The sequence below is a fragment of the Eurosta solidaginis genome, chromosome 4, assembly GCF_040869045.1.
Source record: "Eurosta solidaginis isolate ZX-2024a chromosome 4, ASM4086904v1, whole genome shotgun sequence".
Lineage (NCBI taxonomy): Eukaryota > Metazoa > Arthropoda > Insecta > Diptera > Tephritidae > Eurosta > Eurosta solidaginis.
Window position 1 is genome coordinate 122,474,063 of NC_090322.1, and position 22,348 is coordinate 122,496,410.

The 22,348-nt window shown below is 40.4% G+C and overlaps 1 pseudogene; it reads left to right on the forward strand.

Annotated features, from left to right (window-relative positions):
* The first annotated feature begins 3,232 nt into the window (after window positions 1-3,232).
* Window positions 3,233-12,366, forward strand: LOC137248667 (rho GTPase-activating protein gacF-like; annotated as a pseudogene).
* The last annotated feature ends 9,982 nt before the right edge of the window (window positions 12,367-22,348 follow it).

The following is a 22,348-nucleotide window of genomic DNA, read 5'->3' on the forward strand; positions in this document are numbered from 1 at the left end:
GCAGTTTTCTACATTAAGACGCTTATTGAGCTCAATCTTCCCTACAAAATTCGAATCTATTATTATTTCATTAGTAGCTAATCGAATGCCTAATGAAGTCAAAAGCACAATGCAACTCTGTTGGCGGCGTTCCGCTTCCGTTTCCGTTTCTTAGTTTTCAAAGCAAATGTCATTGTCTGCATGGCGGAACAATACAAGGTGGCCGCATCGAACAGCTGATTATAACCTTTTTTATTTGATTTGATACATCAACTACCGGCGCAGTACGATTTTGACATTTGTCCATCGAATTTACAAGTACATGGAATTTTGTTTGTTTGTAGGTATGTCACCATGCTCCCACCTTGTATCGTTCCGCCATGATTGTCTGTCTCATCCTTCATACTAATCGAGCAGTTACTTCTGTTTGAAAGCAAAAAATTTACGATTTCATTAGCAGGTGAAATGAGATCATTAAGTTTCTGTGTAAAAACAGTATTAGATGTCGTTTTCAAATTGAACATATGCCTCTAGTGTTCAACGGTAGCAAATTACCATGGTGAGATATCTTTTTGCTATGGTGAGAAATCTTTCTAATAGTAATCTGTGAGAAATTGTAATTAATCATTTCATATTTGCCAAAAATATGCATTTAAATATATTTTGCTAGAGTTTGCCACGGTGCCTTGATATTGCATTTCACTTTTATTAGCGTGTGTGAAATTAAGAAAATTAAGTCGAATCATGTGTAAGATTTGTTTACGAAGATTTTTAACTTTAATGTCCTCCTTTAAAGCTTTAATAGAATATGACTAAGTAGAGTACTATTTCGTCTAACTACCCCAACCCTAAAAGGCAACCCTCTCAAAACTGTCCCTATTGTAATGAGGATTGAAATACCTTTCGTTTGATACCCATATCGGCATATCTAATGCATTTTTATATTTCGAATAGGTGGCACCCTTGTGAAACATTCTGAGTGGCAACACCTAGGTAGAAAGTCTTGGAAGGTGATACATTATCTATGTGCCAAATTTCATTTAAATCGGTTGATCCGTTCCCGAGATCGTTCGGCTAAACTAACATACAAACATACAAATGGCAACCCTACTGAAAAATGTCCCTATTGTAATGCGGAGTGAAATACCTTTCGTTTGATACCGATATCGGTATATCTCATGCATTTTTTTTATTTCGGATAGGTGGCAACCTTGTGAAATATGAGTGGCAGCACCTAGGTAGAAAGTCTTAGAAAGTGATACATTATCTCTGTGCCAAATTTCATTTAAATCGGTTGAGCCGTTCCCGAGATCGTTCGGCTATACAAACATACAAATATACAAACATACAAATATATAAATATACAAATGGCAACCCTACTAAAAATGTCCCTATTGTAATGCGGAGTGAAATACCTTTCGTTTGATACCCATATCGGCATATCTCATGCAATTTTTTTTTTAATTTCGTATAGGTGGCAACCTTGTGAAATATGAGTGGAGAGAAGGTGATACATTATCTCTGTGCCCAATTTCATTTAAATCGGTTGAGCCGTTCCCGAGATCGTTCGGCTATACAAACATACAAATTATACAAACATACAAATATACAAATGGCAACCCTACTGAAAAATGTCCCTATTGTAATGCGGAGTGAAATGCCTTTCGTTTGATACCCATATCGGCATATCTCATACAATTTTTTTATTTCGAATAGGTGGCAACCTTTTAAAACATTCTGAGTGGCAACACCTAGGTAGAAAGTCTTAGAAGGTGATACATTATCTCTGTGCCAAATTTCATTTAGTACTTTGAACATTGAAAACTAGCTTTATTCGCTCCATAAATTGATATTTCAGCGTCATAGAAAAGTTCCGTTTATGGCTGAAAATATGCGTGTTGTCGTCTTCGGTACCCTCAAACTTGAGCTCGCTTCTTGTTCCAACGACAGAACAGTGAAGGTTCTGCTCTATGCTTATGTAATCCATCAAAACAAAACTAACAAGAAATATAAGATATAGAAACAACTTAACAAGAGTCACATAAATACTGATGTGGTAGTGTTTAGGCCAGCAGGCTAACCCCAAAGGAAAATTAAGGGCCGGCCACCCTAATGCAATCTAATACAAAACCGCTTATTTGTTACGGCCGTTAGCACTTATACTAAAAGAAAAAGTGACGTTTCGTTAAGTTACCCCGCCGCAGCAGGATACGCACGCTCGTAAGTTCTTTGTTTAAATTACAAGTATTTCAAACCCACAAAAAAGGTCACTCCAGCGATCGTCACCGCCAGAACGCAGAGTCCCCGAATAAAAGAGACTAATCTGGAAGCCGCCAGCTCAAGTTTTCATGGTCCATCAGCACCAGTAAAGGAATCAGAGATACAGTCCACTAACAAAAGCGATACAATTTATCAAATCCATTACTAGCAAAGCACAAATATCAGCGTTGACTAAAAAACCATTCCGGACACCAGCAACGGAATTTGTACAGCGTCAGAATTCATCACATCAATATTAAAAGCGTTTGGTTAAAAGGTATGTGCTCAAATTAAAAGTGACACAAATAAAAAAGTGTTTAAGTTTTTTCGTTTAAATCACATGCGGTGATAAAAGATTTGCTAATAAAGTGACACAAGCGAAAAGTGTAAAAATTTTTTTTTTTATATAAATCACATGCGGTGATTAAAAATTACTGAATAAACAGTGCTATTACAAAGCCTTTTGTCTATCCGATACTCTCCCCCACCCGTGGTAAGAGGTATTGGACACAGCCTAAGACTAGCAGTCAGTGGCATAAAATCTTAGTAACTTTCCTTAAAACGTTCCACTGCACTACACTTTCGGTTCTTGCAACCATCGCGTTTATAAATCATTAAACAAATTTTGAGCTTATTCGTGACAAAAGGTGCTTCTCCAACTTCTATGACACCAATTTGGTCGTTCTTAGAATATTGAAAAACTCGCTAACAGTGCTTTCTGCTCGTTAAAAATTTAAACGCGCAAACACAAACGCTCATATTGCAATAGACCATTTATTGGCTCTAGCTACACGCGTTAATTGTGGCAAGCAAATTTTTCTTTGGACACTTAGCACCAGCAATATTCATTCTAGCGGAGGAGACATAACCTCACATATTATATTGCACAACGGTGTTAGGTTATTGAAACCCTTCCCTTTGCTTCTGAGCATCAAACTTAAATTTTCTAATTAGGCCCTGCATAATAGCTATTCTCTGGTAAATATCAAACGATATGGAGAAATTCATTAAAGCAGCTGATGAGGTGGCACAGTTTGAGGCTGAGTTCAACAACAGACCTCAAGCTGAACACACAAAATATACTCTAGCCATTCACCAAGAAGAGTTAAAAAATAATTGGAGAAAGGCAAAGCTAGCTTATGAGGATCTCTTGTACTCTGAACCGGCAGAGAAAAAGGTGTTAGCGCAGGCAAAACCGAAATACCAGGCGACGTATTCCGTATATGTACGCGGCAGTTCAACCATGGCTGAATTAATAGCAAAACTAAATAAACGCGATAAGGAGGAAGAAGATACATCTGACCCAGAACACAGCATGCGACTACCTCCGTGCGATACGGATGAATTCAAAGGTGACTACCTCTCCTGGCCAACGTTCCGTGACATGTTCACGGCAATATACATACGAAATAAGCGCCTCACCCCAGTTGAGAAGTTATTTCACCTCAACCAAAAAACGCAGGGTGAGGCAAGGTATATAGTTAAAAAATGCCCACTCACAAACGATGGGTTTGACACAGCGTGGAAGAATTTAGGGGAAAGATATGAGAATAAACGAATTCTTGTCAATACCCAATTAAAAATATTATTCAACCTTGAAAGCGTAGAAAGTGAGTGTGGCACCGCGATTAAAACACTTCAGCGGGAAATAAATAACTGCATTTCAGCTCTAAAAGCTCATCAAATTGAGATAGGCAATTGGGATGCGATATTCACATATCTATGCTCCACCAAACTACCCGAAAGCACGCTAGCTTTATGGGAACAGACCATAGAGAATAAAACTGAAATACCAAAATGGGAAGATATAGATACATTTTTGTCGAATAGGTTCCAGACCTTGGAAACAGTCTCGGGATTAACAGGTAGCAAAAATACCAAAGCTCCCAAACAACCACCACGCAAACATAATAATGATTCGTCTCAAAAGAAAGTATGCGCCTACCAAGCAAATGTAGCTAGAAACACCTGCAGATGCTGTAAGAAAAATAACCACAAGCTGTCACAATGCCAAAGCTTCCAACGACTCTCTGTCGTAGACAGAGTGGCATTTATAAAAGACAGTAGGGGGTGTCTGAATTGCCTCTGAGCGAAACACACAGTATCCAAATGTACGTGCTTCTTTAATTGTAGCATTTGCCATCTCAGGCATCATACACTCCTGCATATTCAACAAAATGCGGGAACGGGTGCAAGGCCAACCACAACCCAACAAACACAGTTAGATCAAAGACCATCTACCTCGGCACAGGCTCAGGCCCAACGTCAGTTTCCCACGGCAAATAATCAACCAACCCACTTCAATTCCTGTTTCGCGAATACAAGCAAAGGGGTTCTATTAGGCACTGCGCAAGTCAATATATTTTATAAAAATGAACACTTTTCGGCCCGCGCCCTAATAGACTCCGGATCAGAGTGCTCGTTCATTTCGGAGCGACTTAAGAGACGGATAAATTTGCCCTGTCGGAAGCTAAATGCACAAGTGTCAGGGATAAACAACACGGTGTCAGCCCAAGTGAAAGAGGCATCCTTCATTCAGTTGCGGTCATCAATAAACCCGAATGTACGCATACACACTACAGCATTGGTTTTAGCCCAGCTCACCGGCAATCTACCAACCTGTCAAATTGACCCCATGACACACCAAGTTTTCCCGGACTTGGTGCTAGCAGATCGGAGGTTCTTTGTAAATGAACAAGTAGATCTTATTCTGGGTGGGGATATTTACGCACATATAATGCTAGGCGGTATACGAAAAAATGTTTTAGGCACCCTCCTTGCGCAGGAAATAGTATTTGGCTGGATATTAACTGGCCAAACGGAAACGGCCAGCCCAGCCGGCAGGTGTGTGTCGTTTTTTAATGAGGTATCGCTGGACAAACAAATAGCGTCATTTTGGGAGCTGGAAGACATTCCCAAAAGCCATATTTATACCAAAGACGAAAATTACTGGGAGGAGTTGTATCAAAAAACCACCAAAATAAATGAATGAATGTCTTTGCCTTTTAAGCAGGATTTTAAAAAGGGTATCTCATTAGGACCGTCGCTAAAGAGCGCGTGCTCACAATTTTTCAGAAATGAAACCCGGTTAGCGAAAAATCCCGAATTGCAGACGGAATATAACCGAGTCGTATCAGAATATGAAACGTTAGCTCATATGGCACGAGTAGAAGAGCATGTTCCGGCAGATACATGCGACACCTATTTTTTACCCCATCACGCAGTAATTAAGGAAGAAAGCACCACCGCTAAAGTGAGAGTTGTTTTTAGCGCCTCTTGTCCCACTGCTAATGGAATCAGTTTAAATGATGTCCTTCATTCAGGCCCAGTCCTTCAGAGTGATCTAACAATTCTCATAATCCGTTGGATATTGTTCCGATACCCAGAGACACCAGGTATCAACGCATCGTCTTCAGGTCATCCACCAGCGAACCCATCAGCATATACGAATTGAAGGCGGAGACCTTCGGAGTAAACTGCGCGCCCTACCTGGCCATAAGGACCCTTCTTCAACTAGCAGAGGACGTAGAGGAAACCTATCCCATCGCATCGGACATCCCACGACAGTTTATGTATGTCGACGACGTTTTAGCGGGCGGACACACCATTGCCACCGCCACCAAGGTACGGGACGAAATCCAAGCGGCATTACAATCAGCCGGCTTCTCCCTCAGGAAGTGGACTTCAAATTGCGTTCAACTACTGGAAGGTATTCCAAGATCGCATTTATTAAATGAAAACTTTTTAAACTTTGAGGATGCTAGCATGGTTAAAGCCTTAGGGATCAGGTGGAATGCCCACTCTGACTATTTCTATTTTTCTACGAAACCCATAGACAACCAAGTCGTGTTCATAAAGAGAACAATATTGTCTGCCATAGCAAAATTATTTGATCCACTAGGTTGGCTAGAGCCATTCATTATTACCTCGAAAATCATCATGCAAGGTATTTGGCTGGAAGGCACGGGCTGGGACGAAGCCGTATCTCCCGCGATATTAGATAGATGGCATGATTTTTTAGAAAGCTACAGACATATTGAAAGCATTCGTATACCACGTTGGGTACAGTTTTCCCCCGGTAGCGAGCAGCGAACTACATGGCTTTTGCGACGCTTCCGACAAAGCATACGCAGCCGCAATATACATAAGGGTACAAGTTGATAATCATGTGTTCGTAAATCTGCTCTTCGCAAAAACCCGTGTAGCCCCGGTGAAGATTATATCTCTATCCCGCCTTGAACTATGTGGTGCGGTTCTGCTAGCAGAAATAGTACAGTCAGTCGCGACAAATCTCAATTTTAACAACCCTACAACCTATCTATGGACGTATTCGACAATCGTCCTTGCGTGGATTCGCAAACCCCCATGCTCGTGGTCCACTTTCGTTGCACATAGGGTGACAAAAATAATTGACAAAGTAGGGAAAGAAAACTGGCTTCATGTCGACTCGGCATCAAACCCGGCAGATCTCGCAAGTAGAGGTATACCGGCTGAAGATCTTATCAACAAAGCCCTGTGGTGGGAGGGTCCTTCTTGGCTTCATGAAGATAGCTCAAATTGGCCTACCCAAGAAACAGAATATACCACCACGTCAGAAGAAAAGCGGGTCCAGGTACACTCATCAATAGTAGATACAGACTCTGATATCCTCACAAGATTTTCTGACCTCTCGAGAGCTTTGAAAGTATTATCCTACGTCTGGAGATTCTTTCAAAGAACTAACCCAAAAACAAGAGCCTCATTTCAGGCGAATTCTTGCTCAATTTCGTTTAGCGAAATAAAAGCAACGACCCAACGTCTGATTGTTATCTACCAAAAGAGGCATTATGGGGATGAGTATGCAGCTTTAAAATCTAAAAAACTCAGGAGCAAAGAGCGAGGTACTACCACTGAACCCATTCTTAGATGAGAGGGGGGTTATGAGGGCAGGCGGCCGCCTCGAAGCTTCCGAAGATATCCCGTACAACGAGCGACACCCAGTCATTTTGCCGTATAATTGCCAGTTGTCACGTCTAATTGTAAAGTTTACCCATAGGATCTCACTCCATGGGGAAAACCAACTTATGCTACGCCTCATCCGTACGCAATATTGGATACCACGGGTCAAGAACATGATAAAATCGACAATCCACAATTGCAAGGAATGCACGATTTACCGAAAACGTGTTCAAACCCAGCTAACGGGAATTTTACCCAAGGAGAGAACTACGTACTCACGGGCATTCACAAACACAGGAGTTGACTTTGTGGGACCCTTCGATATAAAGAACTTTCGAGGGCGAGGTTGTAGAGTGTCGAAGGGGTATGTGTGCTTGTTCGTTTGCTTTGCAACGAAAGCGATTCACCTGGAACCCACCTCCGACCTCAGCACCCAATCATTTTTAGCAGCATTTGCGAGGTTCGTATCGCGAAGAGGCTGCCCTAGTAAGATGTTTTCCGACAATGGCACGAATTTTGTCGGGGCTTCTAGAGCATTTAAAGGGGAAATGAGAAAATTCCTACAAAATGCCCGCGATAACACCCTATCCAAGTACTCCCATCAATCCTTATCGTGGCACTTCATTCACACATCAGCTCCTGACATGGGGGGGACTGTGGGAGGCGGGAGTGAAAAGTTTTAAAAGCCACTTCACAAAAATCGCCTCAAGTTGCAAATTCACCTTTGAGGAGTTTGCGACTTTGCTATGCAGGATCGAAGCCTGCCTCAACTCCCGACCATTGAGCCCAGCGTCAAACAATGCATCAGACCTGGAGCCACTAACCCCAGGTCACTTTCTGGTAGGAGGACATCTCTTATCTCCACCAGAACCTGACGCCAGCGAAACCTCTGCCTCAATCATAAATCGATGGCAAAAGTTAAAATCCCTACATCACTCCTTCTTCAAGAGGTGGAAATCGGAATACCTCTCTGAACTGCAGAAAAGAAACAAATGGAGATTTCCCAAAACGAACTTAAAAATCGGGGACTTGGTCGTAATCAAGGAGGACAATTTGTCTCCAAAAGAATGGAGACTCGGATGGGTGGTCAAATTACATCCAGGGCCTGACGATCGCATTTTGTCAATAGTATTCCACTTCACGAAAGACCAAAACAATGATTCCACATCGTGAACATAGACAACCTTTTGTGAAGTTGACATCAAAAATAGTGGTAAACTGTTATTGTTTTGCTCTTAAAAAATCTATAAGCTATTGTAAGATTTTGGGTAGCAATATTAAAAAACCTAACTAATCCTACTGATAGAAGATCGGCCTAAAATCTCTTCGGAGGTTATCGCGCCTTACATTTTAATCCTACTGAAGACATAACTCTGAATATATATTGTTCAGCATGATGAACTGTTGCAGCAATTTATGCAACATTCTGTCTATATGTAGTGCGACGGCAAGATAGTGATATGAAATAAAATAAATTAGTGCTAATAAGACGTTTAATGGATTTTGAGTCGCCATATTTGTCACGCTTAAGAGCACAAGAAAAGTCACAACCTTCCCAAGTAATGAACCGTGGTCTATTACAAGACCTGGTAGCTTTAAAATTATTGCATTCTCAAACCATAGCTGATATAGAAAACGAATGTACCGCATTATGAGTGCCGAGTTGCCAATCATCCTAGAGCGTTAAGAATCTTAAACCACGCTCGGGATGCGGCATAACTGTCGTACGAGGCGAGTGAAATCCTCCACAGACCCGGGTTCAAGGGATTTTAATTTAATTCACTCAATCGCTTGAAATGAGATTGCTAGCACCGTATCACTATCAAGTACCTTATCGTGTTTTTTCGGTTACATAAACAAAGGAACCGCCGTAAATTTTAAAATAATTTAGATGGCGCGATACGAGAAATGCAAAATATTTGAAGTATTTTTGAAAGAAAAGCGGGTTGGAAGATTTTCCAATGTAGAGGGTACACTGTCCCTAATAATAGTTTCCACTGCCATAGTATTAACTCGGGTTTATATTAGTATAGATTAAATATTTATTAAATCATTATTTAAATATTTACCAATAATGTGGGTATGGACACCATACTACAGCGCCTACAGCAGGACCCAATACAGCTCCACCCTTCCAAATCCATATCGGTGTAAATATGGCACAATAGGGCCAATCTATAAATGAAATCAAATATGAATACATCGACTCAATTAATCAGCAAATATTTAACTAGGCTTACCAATAAAACCATCTAAACGAAGCACAAGATTAACAGATACATCAAATTTAAATCCCACCGATTATGTACCATACCATCGACCGAACTCCATTAATATATCCGAATTAAAAACTGATGAAAGCATTAATTTAAATCATAAGAGCACATGTTCGACCAACAGTAATACAAAAGTTTCTTTTGATCCTTCAGAAATAACTGGGCGATCAACGAATTGCGCAGGAGTAAACTCTGATGAATTTGAGCCAGCAGAAAATATGCAGTCCAAACTGCTGATGGATGGAATTGCTTGGGCAAAAGAATTTGCCAATACTCCAACAGCGGCGCAAATCGAAAATGTAAAAGATTATGATTGATGTACAATCTAATCCCAACAGCTCAGTATTTGCTCGTGATCCGAATTTCTCAATGGGACGATTCTTCAGTCAGCGTTCTGAAAATTTACAAAATACAGTTCGCTTGCGTAAACCAATCGCCTTAGTAGAGGATACACAGTCTTGGATTTAGTACACCTAAAGGCAATAAAAAGATAAGTTAGCTAACAATAATAGAACCTATAGTAGAACACCGAGTATTCTGCAGCATAGCGTTGTCACTTATCAAGGTCAAAAAGAGGATAAACATGAGAGTAAGGACTCTGGCAATGGTACTAAAGAAGAAGAAGAAGATGATTCTTGTATACTGTCGCTTTCTCAAATAAAGAAGGCATTTATCCAAAACATTGAGAAAAACATTTCGTCTGTGGATCTTATCGATGATTCTTGTATACTGTCGCTTTCTCAAATAAAGAAGGCATTTATCCAAAACATTGAGAAAAACATTTCGTCTGTGGATCTTATCGACTTAAAAAAAAAAAAGAAAAAAAATCAAAAAAGAACAAACCGTCACAAAATCGCAAAGTGATGCGGTACAAAATCAATAATTATCGCCAAAAATATTGGCAGCTAAAGAACTAGCTACCAATGCGAGCATGTGTCACTCAGTCGAGCAGTATACAAACAGTCTAAATACATTCGAGGAACTGCTATCAGAGAACAAGGAGAATTGGAATCCTCAAGCTGAAACCATGAGTTTCACCGATTCGCTGTTGTTGAATGCAAGTGATTTGAAGGAGTTACAACACAGCATAGCACAACTACGTTCCTTTGAACATACATAGTTTACGACTCACACCGAATGAAATCGAAACCGAAATTGAATATCAAACTAAATCGCCAAAGGTGTCTACAAACCGTAATAGTTCTTCTACATGTAGGGCCAAATTAAATATGCCAAATAAATCGATATCATCAAATCGTGGTGAAACAAAACACTTAATAAAAGCAGTAGTAATAGTCAGCTAAAACTTGGCTCACCAACTTCACCGAGCCCTTCATTACAAGGGCGAAAGCCGTTAAGCTCAACGCGATTTGATGACCAGAAAAGTGAATATGATTTTGCTGCCATATCACAAAATGTATCCAAATCTGCAACATCATCCAAAAATAATACAGCTGAACGTACCCTATTAGCTAACGGCAGCCCATATGGCAGCGTGTGTGCTGGTTTACAAAGTCCACCTGCATCGCCAACAGCTAGTAATTCCGTGGATAATGATAATAATACACGGCGGCTTTGTGAAAATTGTTCACCACAAATGTGTGTCAGAACTCAGACTGCGACAACTAACGCCATATTACAACGAATGTCGTCCTCCCCGTCGGTAAGTGAGGCCAGTAGTGCCAAAAGTGGTCTACCAAAGCGTACACTTAGTGAATTCTCGTTGAAAAGCAGCAATATTAATGCTAGCAACCCCGGCGGCGTTATTCGCAGTGCATCACATTGTTCCAGTAGTAGCGAATTTAGTAATAGAGATGGAAACCTAACCCCTAAAAGTAACAGCTCTCGAGTTATCTTGGGGTAGTACACGCTTAAGGAATTCCGCACATAAGTCAATGCAAGTAAAGAATACTGCTAATAAAAAGCTTATACTATGTTCAAACAGAAAAATAAATTGAGGCTGTTTCGATTTAAATTGAGTGGTGTTCATACAACTCTATTTAGCTTACACAATAGTAGTTTGATAGCTGGTTGGCTCATCTCTACAGTAACAGCATATATCTGTTGAGACTGTCAAAATGTGCGTGTTGGTATTAGGTGAATGGAATGGAATGAAAACATAAAACTTTGAAATTTTTGTATGTTGTAAGAAAATGTGTTCAATGTTTTGGTTTCATTTTGTTTTTGCCATCTTCTTTTGACAGTCTCTACTCCAGTGAAATGAAAGACATAAAATCAGCTGATGAAATGAGCCAACCATATAGTTCAGCCATGCGTAAGTGACGTTTAAATATACTCAATAAACACACTTTACAATGTTGCATTTGCAGGTTGAAACAATTTATTACGCAATTTTTTTTAAATTGGCAATTTATTATTACAATTTATTATATGACAAATTGCGTAATAAATTGCCCAAACAGTATAAATTGCCAATTTGGTGTGTGTTTGAACCTAGTATTACGCTACGTATAAATGTATGTGGTCCCGGTTATCAGCTGGTCAATATGCAAGGCAATAATAGTTTAACGTAACAGTCGATGGAATGTCGAACGATTTGTGTAAGCTTTTGTCCTACTGTTAATGGTGCAGCCGTAGGAAAGTTATCTGTTTATGCACCATATGTAGCGCATAACAGTGCCTCTACCTCAAGCACGTCTTCATTTTTGGATACCCCACTGTGTGGATATGGTGGTCATTGCAGTATTTTTGCGCAGGAAGTGCAAACGCCGCCTGCTGGCATAGCGTTCCTGCAAATGGGTTATCTGAATGAACGCTCACAACCCATAAAACGTGCAATACGGATTTATAATAAAGGACCATTACTTGGGTCCGCTTTGGCTTCAATCGATTCGGTTGTCTGTGGCTACCGCGTTTAAGTAATGCTTTCGAAATACATTTCCTGATATCCTAAGCACAAACATCGTCGAAAGCATGCAATTGTGCAGGCGTCGCTTAATACCAACACGCACATTTTGACAGTCTGAACAAAGGTATGCTCTTGCTGTAGAGATGAGCCAACCAGCTATCAAATTACTATTGCGTAAGCTGAATCGAGTTGTATGAACAGCACTCAATCCAAATCGAAATTTCCTCAATTTATTTTTCTGTTTGAACATAGTATAAGACGTTGCTATTCAATGAAATACCAATTAAAAAAATATACCAAATCGTTTACGAACGTATGAGGAGAAAGAGTAGTATTGTCACATACAAGGGAAGGGGCAATAACCGATATAGCCACCAGTGTAATAACCCTGCAAAGACGCCGCGTTAATCCACGTCATTTGACTAGTCATTTTACAGCCACAGGTTATATTCATAGTCACATTTGCATTGGCGTGGCTAAGTTTTGTGACCAAATTTTTTGTAGGGAATGTCCACACAATAATCCAGCAAAGTTTTGCACCTTGTTGGTGGGAGCCCAGGGTGGTTTATAGTAAACATCACCACCATTTATAGCAAGTTTCTGCAATTTAAAACACACTAGGGGACACAAAGATAACTCCAAATTTTGAACTCTGTTTCTAAATTTTGTATACCTAAATTTGTATACCTGTTTCTAAATTTTGTATACCTAAATTTGTATACCTGTTTCTAAATTTTGTATACCTAAATTTGTATACCTGTTTCTAAATTTTGTATACCTCATTTTGTATACCGAAATTTGTATACCGGGTTCCGAAAAATTTTATAAGTCACAATTTTGAGGTAATCTCGTCACTCAGCCACAACCAGATATTTTTTTTGAAAAATAATCAATACATATATAATATGACTTAATGAGTCTCATTGCAGGCATCATGACCCGCTACGGCCAATTGCGCAAGGCATATGAAAAAAAGGCCAGCTACTTCAAGGTCCCATGCCATTTGTGTTCGGCGAGGCATCCTATCCGCCTATGCCCAGTCTACCGTTCAAAGACGCCTGAGGAACGGATGCGTGAAGCTCTTCTGGGCAATTATTGTGGCAATTGCCTCTCCATGGCGCATCGCACGGCTGGTTGCACAAGCAATGGGAGATGTCGGCGATGTGGCGAGAAACACCACACCACCCTTCACGTGGATGAGCAAGCCAAAGCCAGCCTCGCGTGAGCCGTACAAGCCGTGGAGCGTATAGGTAGAGGAGGAAGAACGCGAGAACCTCGAAGGGGCGTTATCACTATACGCCTCCGATATTGAGGCGGAGGAGATGGAACGAGAAACCACGGAGAGGGACACCTATTTTCAACCGGCCAGCATGGTCCAAGAGAGATCGGAACCACTGCCCTTCCGACTCTCCGATAGATCCGGACCACTGCCCTTCCGACTATCAGGGGGATCGGAACCACGGCTCTTTCGACCCCTGCTACAACATGAGCGCCAACAGTCGAACAGAAACCCTCACCATCGCCGCCGACAACGACAACGCCCCCCGCTGGCCAACAACAACACAAATCGCCATCACGACCAGCCTGCCTCGCTCTACGTCGACCGCCGCCGATTCTCTCGCCAGCTAAGGACGCCGCTAGCGTTCCGCAGTGGACGTACAGGTCTGGACCCCGTCGCTGGACCGGTACTGCGGCCCATGATCTCGCTTTCGCCGACCGCTATCGTCAAAATAGAAGCTGGAGGACGACTACATCTGGTGCGAGCATTGATCGCTGTCTGTTCGCCATCCACAGTCATAACCGCCGATTTGGTCCGGGATCTGCGGCTGGACGAAACTCGAGTGGGTAGCCAGACAGGCTGTGCGGTGTGTCTGCGGGGGAAGCATGGCGACAACAAACGCATTGCGACCCATGCCGTCGTCACGCCACATTTCCACCGAGTGGCGCCTAGTCACAGCCTAGATCCAGCCATCGCGGCTATGTATACTCATATCTGTCTCGCCGATCCAAAATTCTACGTCGCGTCGCCAGTACGCCTAGTTCTCGGGGCAGACGTATATGCCGACATTATGCTTATTCAAGTTCTGCCAGCGTCATTCGGCCCGCTCTTGGCGCAAAGCACAATCTTCGGCTTCGTGCTCTCTGGAGTATCCAGAGCCTAAAAGGTCGCAGATATAAATATCCAAAAAAAAAAAATAATTTTGAATTTGCCTTTAAATCATGAATTTTGTAATAAAGAATATTTTATACTTTGAACTCATGCGTACAGTCTGTCCATCCACAAATTTCTCATCTTTCTCCCTTTAGATATTGTCTACTCTAGCAGCAGGGTAAGGCGAGGTTGCGTACCGCCAGGGGGCCGGCATGTTTAGGCCAGCAGGCTAACCCCAAAGGAAAATTAAGGGCCGGCCACCCTAATGCAATCTAATACAAAACCGCTTATTTGTTACGGCCGTTAGCACTTATACTAAAAGAGAAATTGACGTTTCGTTAAGTTACCCCGCCAAAGGCCTGTTAGCTTTGGGGGTAAACGGAATGCATGGAAAGGAAACTCTTTCACTTGGATTAAAGCCGCAGCAGGATACGCACGCTCGTAAGTTCTTTGTTTAAACTACAAGTATTTCAAACCCACAAAAAAGGTCACTCCAGCAATCGTCACCGCCAGAACGCAGAGTCCCCGAATATATTAAAAGAAACTAATCTGGAAGCCGCCAGCTCTCAGAAACCTACCTTAATATTGACGCGATTGACTCGTAGAAAATTATTAGCTCAAACCAGCGCTCGCGCTTTAAACAGGCTAACATCTGTATGAGAGTGCGAGCGAACAAATTCGTAAAAAACCGACACAAAAATCGGTTTATTGGTTACTGGTGTCTGCCAGAATACCACGTCAGTCCAGAGGGATAAACGCGGAAAGATAGAACTGAGAAAAACAGCAGTAGATCAACCCCTAAACACTTATAACATTTTTTTTGTTTTGGCCTGAAGAATAGGCACAGATAAAAATTGAATATAAACAAGTAAAGAAGGTTAAGTTTGGGGTTAACCGAACGTTACATACTCAGTTGAGAGCTATGGTGGCAACATAAGGGAAAATAACCATGTAGGAAAATGAACCGAGGGTAACCACGGAATGTGTTTGTATGACATGTGTATCAAATTGAAGGTATTAAAGAGTATTTTAAGAGGGAGTGGGCCATTGTTCTATAGGTGGACGCCATTTAGGGCCTTTTCGAGATATCGCCATAAAGGTGGACCAGGGGTGACTCTAGAATGTGTTTGTACAATATGGCTATCAAACGAAAGGTGTTAATGGGTATTTTAAAAGGGCGTGGGGCTTAGTTCTATAGGTGGACGCCTTTTCGAGATATCGCCATAAAGGTGGACCAGGGGTGACTCTAGAATGTGTTTGTACAATATGGGTATCAAATGAAAGGTGTTAATGAGTATTTTAAAAGGGAGTGATCCTTAGTTCCATAGGTGGACGCCGTTTCGAGACACCGCCATAAAGGTGTACCAGGGGTGACCCTAGAATTTGTTCGTACGATATGGGTATCAAATGAAAGGTGGTAATGAGTATTTTAAAAGGGAATGGGCTTTAGTTCTATAGGTGAACGCCTTTTCGAAATATCGCCATAAAGGTGGACCAGGGGTGACTCTAGAATATGTTTGTACGATATGGGGATCAAATGAAAGGTGTCAATGAGTATTTTAAAAGGGAGTAATCCTTAGTTCCATAGGTGGACGCCGTTTCGAGATATCGCCATAAAGGTGGACCAGGGGTGACTCTAGAATGTATTTGTACGATATGGGTATCAAATTAAAGGTATTAATGAGGGTTTTAAAAGGGAGTGGTGGTAGTTGTATAGGTGGTCCCTTTTTCGAGATATCGGCATAAAGGTGGACCAGGGGTGACTCTAGAATTTGTTTGTACAATATGGGTATCAAATGAAAGGTGTTAATGAGTATTTTAAAAGGGAGTGATCCTTAGTTCCATAGGTGGACGCCGTTTCGAGACACCACCATAAAGGTGTACCAGGGGTGACCCTAGAATTTGTTTGTACGATATGGGTATCAAATGAAAGGTGGTAATGAGTATTTTAAAAGGGAATGGGCTTTAGTTCTATAGGTGAACGCCTTTTCGAAATATCGCCATAAAGGTGGACCAGGGGTGACTCTAGAATATGTTTGTACGATATGGGGATCAAATGAAAGGTGTCAATGAGTATTTTAAAAGGGAGTGATCCTTAGTTCCATAGGTGGACGCCGTTTCGAGACACCGCCATAAAGGTGTACCAGGGGTGACCCTAGAATTTGTTTGTACGATATGGGTATCAAATGAAAGGTGTTACTGAGCATTTTAAGAGGGAGTGGGCATTACGTCTATAGGTGGACGCCTTTTCGAGATATCGCCATTAGGGTGGGCCAGGGGTGACTCTAGAATGTTTGTACGATATGGGTATCAAACGAAAGGTGTTACTGAGCATTTTGAGAGGGAGTGGGCATTAGGTCTATATATGGACTCCTTTTCTAGATATCGCCATTAGGGTGGGCCAGGGGTGACTCTAGAATGTGTTTGTACGATATGGGTATCAAATGAAAGGTGGTAATGAATATTTTAAAAGGGAGTAATCCTTAGTTCTATAGCCTTTTCGAGATATCGCCATAAAGGTTGGCCAGGGGTGACTCTAGAATGTGTTTGTACGATATGGATATCAAATTAGAGGTATTAATGAGGGTTTTAAAAGCGAGTGGCCCTTAGATGTATATGTGAAGGCGTTTTCGCGATATCGACCAAAATGTGGACCAGGGTGATCCAGAAAATCATTTGTCGGGTACTGCTAATTTTTTTTATATATGCAATACCACGAACAGTATTCCTGGAAGATTCCAAGGGCTGTTGATTTCGCCTTGTAGAACTTTTTCATTTTCTTCTACTTAATATGGTAGGTGTCACACCCATTTTACAAAGTTTTTTCTAAAGTTATATTTTGCGTCAATATACCAATCCAATTACCATGTTTCATTTCTTTTTCCATATTTGGTACAGAATTATGGCATTTTTTCATTTTTCGTAATTTTCGATATCGCAAAAGTGGGCGTGGTCATAGTCGGATTTCGGCCACATTTTTTACCAAGATAAAGTGACTTCAGATAAGTACGTGAACTAAGTTCAGTTAAGATATATCGTTTTTTGCGCAAGTTATCGTGTTAACGGCCGAACGGAAGGACAGACGGTGGACTGTGTATAAAAACTGGGAGTGGCTTCAACCGATTTCGCCCATTTTCACAGAAAACAGTTAACGTCATAGAATCTAAGCCCCTACCAAATTTCAAAAGGATTGGTAAATTTTTGTTCGACTTATGGCATTAAAAGTATCCTAGACAAATTAAATGAAAAAGGGCGGAGCCACGCCAATTTTGAAAATTTCTTTTATTTTTGTATTTTATTGCATCATATCATTACTGGACTTGAATTTTGACTTAATTTACTTATATACAGTAAAGATATTAAATTTTTTGTTAAAATTTAACTTTTTTTTTTTAAAGTGGGCGTGTTCTTCATCCGATTTTTCTAATTTTTTTTTAGCACATATATAGTAATAGTAGTAACGTTCCTGCCAAATTTCATCATGATATCTTCAACGACTGCCAAATTACAGCTTGCAAAACTTTTTAATTACCTTCTTGTAAAAGTGGGCGGTGCCACGCCCATTGTCCAAAATCTTACTAATTTTCTATTCTGCGTCATAAGTTCAACCCATCTACCAAGTTTCATCGCTTTATCCGCCTTTGGCAATGAATTATCGCATTTTTTCGGTTTTTCGAAATTTTCGATATCTAAAAAGTGGGCGTGGTTATAGTCCGATATCGTTCATTTTAAATAGCGATCTGAGATGAGTGCCCAGAAATCTACGTACCAAATTTCATCAAGATATCTCAAAATGTACTCAAGTTATCGTGTTAACGGACGGACGGACATGGCGCAATAAAATTTTTTTTCGATCCTGATGATTTTGATATATGGAAGTCTATATCTATCTCGATTCCTTTATACCTGTACAACCAACCGTTATCCAATCAAAGTTAATATACTCTGTGAGCTCTGCTCAACTGAGTATAACAATTCACAGCACTCCCACGTGCCCTCACATGCCCAATTCGATTTATATGAAAGTGCCTGATATTCAAATTTACACTAACAACCGACACCAAAAAATGTTTCAAAAATATTGTAGCACTAACAAACATTTTAATTCAAAGTTTATACATTAAGGGGACTATCAAAATTCTTTAAACATTTAAAACAATTTTTATACCTTTCATGAACATGAAATGGTATATTAACTTTGGTCCGATGTTTGTAACGTTGAGAAATATAGAAGATAGACTCACCATTAAGTATACCGAATTGATCACGGCGACGAACTGAGTTGATATAGCCATGTCCGTCTGTCCGTCCGTCCGTCCGTCTCTCTATTTGAACGCAAACTAATCCCTCAAATTTTGAGATATCACAATAAAATTTGGCACAAGGATGTATTTTTGTATTATATTAGACATTTGTCGGATCCGGTAGGATCGGACCACTATAACATATATCTCCCATACAACCGATCATTCAGATAAGACGATTTTGGTCATTGCCGCCGCAGTTTAGAAAGTATAAACGTGAAACTCGACAGGGTCTGCATACCAGAATGGACAGATTTCTGCAAACCACATACCAACTTTAACAAGGGATACGAGATATTAATCCCTGAGAGGGAACAGTGGGTGAATGACCCTGATTGGCCCACTAACAGCATTCAGATCTACACAGATGGATCTAAACTGGATAACAGGGTCGGAAGGGGTGTATATTCGGAACGATTGGAGATAAAAAGATCGTTTCGTCTTCCGGATCACTGTAGCATATTTCAGGCCGAGCTTGCGGCCATAAAAGACGCTGTGGACTGCCTTAGGGAGAAGGCAGTCTCTCAGAAGCACATTTATATTTTCTCAGACAGTCAAGCAGCACTGAAAACTCTTGACTCTGTCACAGCTAATTCTGAAACTGTAGTAGGCTGTCGCAGATCACTTAACGTGATAGCTGAACAGTTTACTCTGCATCTGGTATGGGTTCCGGGACATAAGGACATACCAGGTAATAAGATGGCGGATGAGCTTGCAAGAAATGGTACCACCCTTCTACTTTCGCCATACTGGGAGAGGTTGGGCATGTCGCTCTCCACCTGCAAGCTCAAGATTAAGGAGGCTCTACTAATGGAAGCGGGAGCCAGGTGGAAGCATTATGATAGATGCCACACGCCAAAACTCACATGGCCGGAATGGAATGAGAAGAGATCGCGAGAGCTTCTCACCCTCCGTAAGAGATATATTTCCTTAGTTGTAGGTCTTCTTACGGGTCATGTTTGTATTGCACCGCATGCGGAAAGGATTGGCGCTCCATTTAATGATTATTGTAGAAGCTGCGGCAACGAAGAAGAGCCTGAAACTGTTAGGCATCTACTCTGTGGATGTCCAGCGCTCGGTAGAAGAAGCCCAACGTTTTATGAGCAAGATGTTTCTCGTAGATCTGACTGATATAGCTGAGGTCAATACACGACGCTTAGGTAGCTTCATAAACTCAACGAAGTGGTTTGATTAGGAGAGTAGGAACAAATCCGTGTGGTTTCACAATGTGCCTATAAAGGCCTAAGTGTGCCGCTCCAATGTGGACGGCAGCCACTTGAACCTAACCTAACCTAACCTAAACCTGAAACTCGGAGATATATATTCTAATATATCATAGAAGATATCCTGAAAAAATCACTTTGATCGGAGCTATATATAGTTATATCCCATACAACCGATCGTTCCGATAGAAAGATTTTTGGCAATTTCTCCCTTAATTTCCAATATAAAAACGTTAAACTTGGTGATATATATTCTAATATATCATAGAAGATTTCTTGTAAAAATCATTTCAACCAGAGCTATATATAATATATATCCCATTCAACCGATCGTTCAGATAAAGGGGTTTTTTGCAATTTTTTATTTTATATTTATCTTAAAAATCGTTTAGGTATGTAAATCTGTTCACTATATGTTTCTTCATACATCCGATTATTTGGAGATTACGAGCGGAATAAGATTATTGTTCAGCCCCATTCATGAAAGGTATGAAGTCTTCGGCACAGCCGAGGAGAGTCCCGTCCTTACTTGTTTTTTTTTTTTCAATTTAAAAAGTTTCAGTGTACATCTAATTTTGTATATGTACTGTGATTTGCATTTCAATATAATAATTTTTGAAAAGCCCTGAATACTGTTCGGTCTGATGCGTTGTTTATCTATTAAATTTAATGAAATAAAAATTGCTTGATAAATCAAATTTGTATTACTTCTATATTGACGATACAAGCTTAATACTGACGAAAATATTTCCTGTTGCTCTAGCGGTGGCAAGATACCCTATTCGACGAGCACTTTCTCATGGCCCTATAACCATTCCGAATAGCAGGCCTCTTCGACACCTAAGACGTACTCCTTATATTTCAAGGCCTTCTCTATATTTGTAACCACCCTATAAAGTGCTGTGTCTACCTACCTGCCTTTGTGTACGCATTTTATTGTGTGGCATACAGTTTTTCATTCATATTAAACTTTGTATACCCATAAATTACACTCTCAACGGTTTTGAGCAGAAATAAAACTAAGCTTATGAACCTGTAGTATTTAGTCACCAACCCCGGCACTAACTGCTCCGTGAACGAAGTTTAAATGCCGTCAGCTGACTCCTATGTGTCATCTTCAGAGGGAAATGTGACCAATCCCCGTTCATTTTATTTATTAGTCTCTGGACTAAATTTCCCCTAGCTAAAACTATTTTGTTTCCTTGTTTCGCTAAGCACTCTATGGTCACACAAAGATGTTTTCATAACATTCTCTTTGCCCTGAGAATTTCACGCTTGAAGATTCTCAAGAGATCCCTACACTCGACTCTCGCGCTTCGAACTCCGCGACTTTGGCAGCTTAAAAATTCCTTTTCCTGTCTCCTAAAAGACTTAGCTCCTTGATCTACCATGGCAGTTTCGTTTTTCCTCAGAATCTTCTAGGGGGCAAGCTCTGTTATATGCAGTCATAGGCGTATTTGAAGGAAATTAATTTGGATTCCTCCAGTTGCTCTATGGTGGGAACTTTTTTGTATTGTTTCAGTTATGTTTTTGAATTTTAATGTGAAAATTCGATAAACCACAAAATAATGCCCAAAAAAATTCCTACGTCCATTAATTTTCCGTCCATATCGTCTGCAGTAAATGTAAATTTTTATAAAAAACCATCGAAAATGAAATTGGAAATTCTCTAAGCATTCTGTGACATTTTTATGGAAAACTTGGAATTTTAAATGGATATCTATGCTAAATCATCAAATCACCAAAAAATTTATGAAAATCATTAGTTAAAACTGATCGAATCAAATTTGAACGAAAATTTGAAAGAAATTAAATAAGCTGACTTGGTTATTACAAATTAAAAGCAGACGAAGCTCTGGTAAAGTTGCATCTGTTGTGATTTAACTTCACTCCTGGGCGAGCTCTAATTAACTTAATAAGCACATTGTTTTTTACACTTACATACGTCTGTATGTTTTAGAGATATACGCCGCCGATAAGCGCCGCCGATAAACGCCGCCGCCGCCGCCGAATGTCAAAAATATCGGCGCGGCGGCGTCGGGCGCGTTACTATATTTTCTCGTTTAAGACTGTTTAGGCCATTTATTGTACATGTCGAAAATTGGTCGGATATGGTAGAAAGTGGTATCAAAGGATGCACATCACGGCCAGTTATAAGAAACTAATTGCGAAATTTAACTCTTTCTAACTGTTCAAAAGTTATTTAAAAAAACAGGCGTTTCCGATGTCAGCTTAACACGGACTTTGCATCGCCCAATTTACCAAGTTATTAAAACAAAACACTAAAAAAAAGTTATATAATAAATTTATATGCTCACTTTGCATATTTTTTTTTTTCAAAAATTAAT